We start from the raw sequence: 7,971 nt of genomic DNA, 5'->3' as shown, positions 1-7,971 counted from the left end.
GTTGGGGTCAGCTGCACCTTTAAGGGGCCACAGCTGACCTCAGCCTGTCCCTCCCCTTCCTGTCTTTAACAGGAAGAGAAGGAAGTCTGACATCACTTGAGGGACAGCCCCTTGAGACCAATCAGGGGCCCCTCTCTTGTGCCCGCCTTTGCGGTATATCTGGGAGGCTCCTCATTTGAATAAATAGAAGCCCTAGAGGTTTTCTCCAGGGGCCCGCACATCCGTGTCGTTCTTGGCGGTTTTGGGGCACCCTGTGACCACACGCCACCGAGGCTACCCGTGGCCATCACTCCCGCGTGAGTGATAATGGACCACCCAGGAAGGGGCAGACAAGCCCCTTCCCCCCACAAGCGAGGGGAAGTCGAGAGAGAGAGCCCACACAAACTAAAAATTGGCCAGAGTCTTAACAAACACCCTACCCAAGAGGATATACACAGATGCCAAAGAAAAACATGAAAATATATTCAGCAGCATGTGGCATCAGGGAAATTCAAATTTCAATAAGATACCAATACACATCTACTAGAATGGCCAACATACAGAACACTGACATCCATTGCTTTCAAGGATGTGGAGCAACTGGAACTCAAATTCTTTATTGATGGGTACAGACTTCTTGTAAGACAGCATGACAGTTTCACACAAAGCTAAATATATACTTACCATACAATTCCACAACCATACTACTTTGTATTTATCAAATGAGTTGAAAACATATGTACATAATGACCTGCATATGGATGTTTATAGCAGTTGTATATATAACTGCTCAAACTTGGAAGCAACTAACATGTCCTTCAACAAGAGAGTGGGTAAACAAGCTGTGCTGTCTCATGACATTGGGAATATTTATTCAGTATTAAGATGGTATGAACTCTCAAACCATGAAAAGACATGAAAGAGATCTGATGCATATTACTAAGTGAGAGAAAGATCATGTGAAAATGCTGTATGATTCCAACTATCTGACATTTTGAGAAAGACAGAACTATGGAGTGAAAACACCAGTCATGATGGGGCCAGGAGGGAAGAACAAATAGAGCATGAGATTTTTATGAGAGTGAAACTATCATGTATGATATTGCAGGGGTGGAAATGTGTGTGTGTGTGTGTGTGTGTGTGTGTGTGTGTGTGTGTGTGTGTGTCCAAACCCATGGAAAGTACAGCACGGGGAGAGAACCCTAAGGCAAACTATTTACTTGAATGATTAGTGGTGCATCAGTGTACTTGCATAGTATGCATCAGGTTCAGTCACTAAGTGGATGTACTGTTCCAGTGTGGCTAATGTCTCAAGAAGGGACTCTTCCATGCACAGGGAAGAGAGATGGGGTTTATGTGATTTATCTGTACTTTCCACTTAGTTGTGCTGTGAACTTAAAACTTCTTGAAAAACAAAGTCTTACCTTAAAAGTAATACAATGATAGCATCAGAGGTGATTATTGACTGACATTGATGACAGCTACCATGGACTAACCTGTGAACTAGGGAGCGTGAGGTCTGTGTTTGAGGTCTCGAGCTATCATTTAGCAGCGTCCTAAAGTTTCAACCTCTCTGGCTGGGCCTGATTACTTGCCCATATAGTACTGAAATTGCTTCAAAGGTATTGTTTCTCTATGGATTAAACAACATAAGATAACCTTAATTAAAAATACATTTTTAAGAACTCACACCTCCTTACTGTGGCTTGAATTATAGAGTCGTTGATGACATTGTGCTTTGCATGGCTTCACATTTTACTGGGAATTTACAATAGGAATTCTTAAATTTCAGTACCAGAAAATACGTTTGCTCTTTTGGGGCAACTTAAGCATCTTGTCCTATGGTTAGCTAAACACAAGCTATGTGGTCACTAGGAATCATAAGCCCAAAATGAATGTGCAAGAACTTATGACATTTTGGTATGTATCACCAGACAGGGATTTTGTTTTCCCTCCACTCCATCTTATCCTCCAGCTCTTGTCTCCTTCTCCCTGATTTATCTCTGCTTGGATATCCTTGTACAAATCCTCAGGAGCCTCTCCAATCAGTTATTTTGGCCTCACCAGAATCTTCCATCTATTGAGATCTTTACTCTTTTCTTATTTCAGAGCTCTTTCCTCTGTGTGTGACTTTCCTTTGTTTGTAACTGGGGTTGGATCTTGTGTGCTGTCCAGGAACTCCTCAACTCATGCATTCCAAAGTAGCTGGAGATATAAATATGCATCAGTGCCCTGTCTTCTTCATTTCTCTTGATTTCTAGTGCAGATCCCATTATCTACAACCTCAACGACTCCCTTGCCCCTCCTGTAACTCTCTTCTCCATTCTCATATCACCACCCACAAAGACTTGCTTGGTCTGCACTTTCTGTTGCTGAGGGACTGGGGGGAGGGGGGTCACAGAAGCCACCCCTGATCACTTCCAGTTGGCATAGCCCTGCTTGCTTCATTCTTCACCTCCCCTCAGTCGCTTGTATCCATGCTCTATTCTCCTTTTCATTCCCCTCAGAAACAGCCATTCCCCTGGCCCTTGGTTGCTCTCAATTGATGGTCTTGATCTCCAGTATATGAAGAAATAAAAGCCACAAAACCCCACCAACTGTCTTCCTTGAAACCATCACATTTGTGGCTGCCTCTTTTTCAGGGCTGCTGCTTTTCTGTTGCACTGGACTAGGTATCTCTTCCTCTTCAAATGAATCCTTCTACCTGGATCCTGGATCTCTCACCAGGAATCTTTTCTCCATCAAACTTTATCTTCCCCACTAATGGCATCTTTCCATTACCTTTTGTGTGTGTGTGGTTTCATTTTTCTTTTCTTTTTTTTTTTAAAGCCCCTAAATTCTATGGCTTCAAGGAAGCATCAGAGAAACGTAAATGCCATTTCTGTACACTTTGTAAAGCAAGAATTAGGTTTGAACGATCACCGCCCCCAGGGACGCCCAGGCCCTGCCCTGGCCATTTGGGGGACCTGAAGAGGCACCCCACCACACTGGCTGCCCTCTGCCCCTTGCCCTCTGCACGGCTGAGTGGGGGCATTAAGGCGATTTTTTCCCCTCTGGCATCTCCTGGGCACGGCCTCCTGCCGCGCAGCAGGGGTACCCAGGGCCCGTGTGCTCAGCAGTACCGGTGGCTGCTCCGCTCCAGGTCCGGGGCACCTGGGCGCAGCCTCCGGGGCAGGCGTGTGGAGAAGCCCCCGCCCGACAGGTGCGAGCTCCACATGGCTGGGCTGGGCTGCGGCAGCAGCACCGGGCGCCGAGGTTTGGTGCAGCATTTTGGTTGCGAGGCTGGCTTTGGCCGCAGCTGCGGCCCCACTCTGCCTTCCCCTTTGGTTTTGGGGAGGCCCAGGGCTGGCCTCACCCCGGGAGCCATGCCTGAGACCCTCCTGGGCAGCCGTTGAGTTGGCTCAAGAGCCTCTACCAGGCTGGGCCTGTCGCCCCTGGAGAAAACGGCCTTCGGATAGAGGGAGACAAGCTGGACTTGATGAGGCCAACGGGGGTGGGCGGCCTGGGCCTCCGGGGCCACGCTAGGCGCTTGAGCACGGGCGGCAGGAGGGGCGAGCGCAGGGTGGCCTCTGCTTTGTTCCTTTTATCCTTGTTTTAAATAGTTAATGCTCTCAGAGGGGAGGACTAGACACGGGTGTAGAAATTTCAGCCAAAGTCTTACGTGAAGGAAGTGACCCCACGTCCCGGGGGTGGGGGCCTGTGGCCGCTCTGGGCCCTTGGAGTCCCACAGTTTGCGCCCTGGCTTTGGCTGGGCTTGGATCCCGGGCCGCTGAGGATGGAGCCCCTGGGCGTCCTGAACAAGCGCCCCAGGGCTGCACGGAGAAAGTCACAGCACTGCAGGCACCTGGGTCATTTGTGCCGCTGCAACGCTTTTCTCTTCGTCCTCTTGAAGAAGCAGCAGCACTTGGTGTCATCAGCCACCTCCACCTCTGCAGGGGCTGTGATGGGGGCGTTGGCGTGACCGGCTGTGGGGTCATCTGCGTTCAGCTCTTCATTGCTAGAGTTCAGTGTGTGGTTTTTGTTGTATGGCTGGGCTTTGTCCCGGTGCTGGGGCTGGGCAGGGAGGTCGGTGTGAATGGTGCCAATGGGTGTTGGCAGAGGCTTCCCCGCCCAGTCCTACTCGTAGTTGAACACGTAGCCGCTGCGGTCAAAGAGGTCAGTGAAGAGCTTCCGCAGGTAGTCGTAATCCGGCTTCTCAAAGGAGTCCAGGCGGCGCACCTAGCGCAGGTACGTGGCCACCTCCTCTGGGAAGCTGGCGCACAGCACCTCGATGGGCGGGGCTCGCTTGGTGTCCCCGATCTTCTGGTACCGCTCTTTGAGCGTGTCGGCCTTGAGTCCCTGCCAGGACAGCCTGCCACGCAGGAAGTACATGAACATGTGGCCCAGCGCCTCCAGGTCGTGGCGGCGGCTCCGCTCCTTGCCCAGGTGCGTGTTGATGCTCATGGAGCGCGCAGTGCCCGTCAGGCTCTTGTGCTCGCGGTACGGGATGTGCTTCCTGGTCTCGGGGTCGATGTACTCCTTGGCCAGCCCAAAGTCGATGATGTGGATGGAGTGCTGTCGCTGGGTCCCCGGGCGCCCCACCAGAAAGTTCTCCGGCTTCACGTCTCGGTAGATGAGGCTCTTGGTGTGCACATGCTCCATGCGTGTGATCAGCTGGATGGCAATCATGAGCACTGTCTTCAGCCTATCTTCTTGCCAACTCGGAATTTGGGGCCCACCATTAGGACCCCTGAGCTGGTCCCCGAGCTCCGGACGCCATGGCTGCTCCGGCCTCCGCCGGTCTTGGACATTCTCTGGCCCTCCTCCAACTCCCCTTTCCCTCCTTTCTTGTCAAAATCCCTAAGTCTGTGGTCGCCTGGCCTCTCCACGGTGACTCTGCTCTGTGCAATCCCGAGTCTGCGAAACCTGAGGTCACCGCTCTGCGCTAATACACCATCACGCCAGCTGTGGGTGGCCTTGCGGCTCCCAGCTAGTGACACGCAGCCACGCTCGTGGGCTCAGCCGCGGTGCTCATCTTGGTGGCCTCAGGCTTGCTTGGAGAGAGAGGAGACATTCTGCGGACAGGTCCCACAGCCTCAAATCTTGTGGCACCCAGCTGCGCTCCGTCTGGGGCCCGCGGGCGGTGGCGGCGGCCGGCCTCAGCAGCGCGGCGTCCCCCGCTCCGGGCCCCGCGCGCCCTCGCGCTCCGGCTCCGGCTCTGGCGCCCGCCTGGGCCCCGCTCCGGCTCACGCGCCGCCAGGGCCGGCCTCGGCATGTTCGGCGGGAGGGCCGGGCTCGCCGCTCCTCCTTGCCCGCTCCGGGGCTGCGCGCCTTATGCAGCCAGCTTCGGCCAGCGGGGGGGGGGGGGGGGGGGCGAGGGGGAGGGGGGCGGCGGCCTGCGCTCCATTACCTTTTAAATATTTAAATCCTTCCTCTTAAAAAAATCTTCCTCATCGGTATTTCATCCTGTATATACTGCCCCATGTCAGGCTATGCGTGCTGACTTGAGGCCACTTCCGCCTCAATCCACTACTATCTAACCTCCTAGTGAACCCTAGACCTTTATGGAATATTCCCTTGCTCTGGTCATTAATGAGCACCTCATTGTTTTCCAATTATAAGTATTGCCCTTCGTTTTCTGCAAGCATCTGTTGTATTTCCCATTGCTAATGAGTTACACATAAATCTTATTTGTCAAAGGAGAAGAACACTGCTGAGAAAAGACATCTCCCTCCAGGATTCACCCCAGGAAACTGAGGGCTGAGTTCAGAGGGAAAGTCCAGTGATACGTGTGCTGCTGGAGCATGCGCTTCATCTACCACATGAAAAGATACCACTTCCAACAGGCTCATCTCTCTGAGGATTTAAAAAGATCTTCATTGTTTAAGGACAGTTTTAGGCATCCGTGAGCCTATTTTGGATAGACAGAAGAGATGACTGTTCACACAGATGAACACAGCCTTGTGCTGATTTGACATGTGCATCTGATGAGAAAGAGGGGAAGTGTGAGGAGGGAGGTCAGGGAGAAGTTGAGGACAGTGAAGAAAGTAATTGACAAGCAAAGATTATAGCCAATGCTCCTCCGTGTGGGGATAATGAATAACTTTCCAAGGGCTCTGTCTACCCGAGTGAGATCAAAGCTGCTTTTCCTGGTTGACATAGTCCAAGGCTAATAACATAGACTATGGGGAAGTAGAAAGGGAAGAAGGAGGTGAAAGGGGGAGGAGAAGGAAGAAAAGGGAAAGGAAATCATACTCCCTAGACATTTGTACTCAATAGTACTCAGGTCCCTAAGTAGGGACCAGAGGGAGGGGAAGGGAAACAAGATCTGGCACAAACCTAGGCTGAGAGGCCATGTGGGTTGAGAAGGTGCCTCTGACCACCATAGACAATTCAGTGGGGAGGCCTGCTATGCTGCTTGATTTGTGCTTATCACTGTGGGAGACCAGAAAACCAAACAGCTCTGCTGGATGCGGTATCAGGGCACTGGGATAGAGAACTGTTTGCTGTGGACCTTGTGACTCACGCTCAGAACCTGTGTCTTTCTGCATCCTTGTTTAGATTTTGTGAGAGGCTCCAAGGTGTTTTCTGAAGGGAAGTCTCTTCATATTTCTTCCTCTTTCCTCCCAACCCTCTGCCCTTCCTGCTCTCTCTTCTTAGCCAATCCCTCTTGGCCACAGGAGAGTTTTAAGATAACAATAATAACAATAAGTTATCTTAAAATCAGTATGCCAAGTAGAAATTCTAAAACTTGTGCAAAATTGATGTCACTAGCACTCGAATGTGTCATCCCTAGTTACATTTATTGTACTCTTGCAAATAATTATATTCATGAATTTCTTTTTAGGGAAATTCAACAAACTGTTCAGAATGTGTTATTATGCATCCAGTTTATTATCTTAAAGCCTGGTGTGCAAAATAATCTTTATATGCTGATGAAATCTTGGCAAGAAATATAAGTGTGTTGAGATATGAGAAAAGACACATTAGGGAAAAAAATCACTTTCGTTCTGAATTAATCAGGCATAGCTATCTCAAAGTTACAAAACGTGTAAATGATTGAAATCATATTGGATGAGTTAAATAGACTCTTTAGTGGTGTAATGAAAAGACATGGGCCATTAGCTTTAAGCTTAAATCTTAACACCTCCTTGTCTGAATCAATTAGAGTAATAATAGCTTTGCCCTATGACAGTGTAATAAGTACAGTAATCTTCCATACAAGGGAAAATGTGGAGACCAAACAATCTCTTCTGTAAATGTATCATTGCTGCTGTTTGTAGGAAAAAAGAAAACTTTTGATGCTCTTAGAGCAAATGGTTGATCAGAATTAGCAAATGTGCGACATTCAGTTGTTTCACTAAGATGGGATTTTGGATTCTCTGAGTGGGGAGGCTATTGTGTTAGAGAAAGTCATTTAGGCCAATGAGTGAGCTTGGCAGATTGCTCAGTCCGGATCGGCTTTGACTGCACCCATGCATTCATCCACAAGTGTTTACCCCTAGTATTTTCTGTTGCTCCGGCACCATTCTAGGCACTAGGACATGATGTAAAAATGCAAAAGGAATGGGAAGAACTTTCAATGAACTTTTCCCAGTGTGGTAGGAAACACTGCTTCTCAACAAGATCCCATCCTGTCTTGATTAATAGCAAGATTGACCATGCTCCTGGCTGCCCATCTCGTGACTCGGCCTCCCTCCTATAGCAAGGCATCTGGGAGTGACTGCTTCTTAACAATAACCATGAGCAGCAGGGCCCGGCTGTCATGAGCCAAGGGCTTCCTACATTAGCTGTTCCTTTGCTGGTGAGTGCGAGGGTGGAAGCAGGTCACAGTTCAGCTTGAGCAGCACGCGTTGATAAAATACAGCTTATGGGCCACTAATGTGTTTTGTTTTTGTTTGGTTGGGTTTTTTTGCAATGTGCTATCATCTGTGACTGCTTTGGGCCCAGAACAAAGTTGAATAGTTACAGGATAGAATATCTGGTCTGTAAAGCTAAAAAATCATGAACTCT

General features: G+C 49.6%; 1 pseudogene across 1 annotated transcript; it reads right to left on the bottom strand.

The window, feature by feature from the left end:
• Positions 1-3,446: 3,446 nt before the first annotated feature.
• LOC125367345 lies at positions 3,447-5,233 on the bottom strand (annotated as a pseudogene). Its single transcript, XR_007214048.1, has 2 exons — positions 4,959-5,233; positions 3,447-4,801 (listed from the first exon to the last, which is right to left on the bottom strand). The product of XR_007214048.1 is annotated as a casein kinase I-like (transcript).
• Positions 5,234-7,971: the final 2,738 nt, after the last annotated feature.

The sequence above is a fragment of the Perognathus longimembris genome, chromosome 18, assembly GCF_023159225.1.
Source record: "Perognathus longimembris pacificus isolate PPM17 chromosome 18, ASM2315922v1, whole genome shotgun sequence".
In the NCBI taxonomy this organism is placed as follows: domain Eukaryota; kingdom Metazoa; phylum Chordata; class Mammalia; order Rodentia; family Heteromyidae; genus Perognathus; species Perognathus longimembris.
Note: the sequence above shows the minus strand (reverse complement) of the source record. Positions and strands in the feature narration are given on the sequence as shown.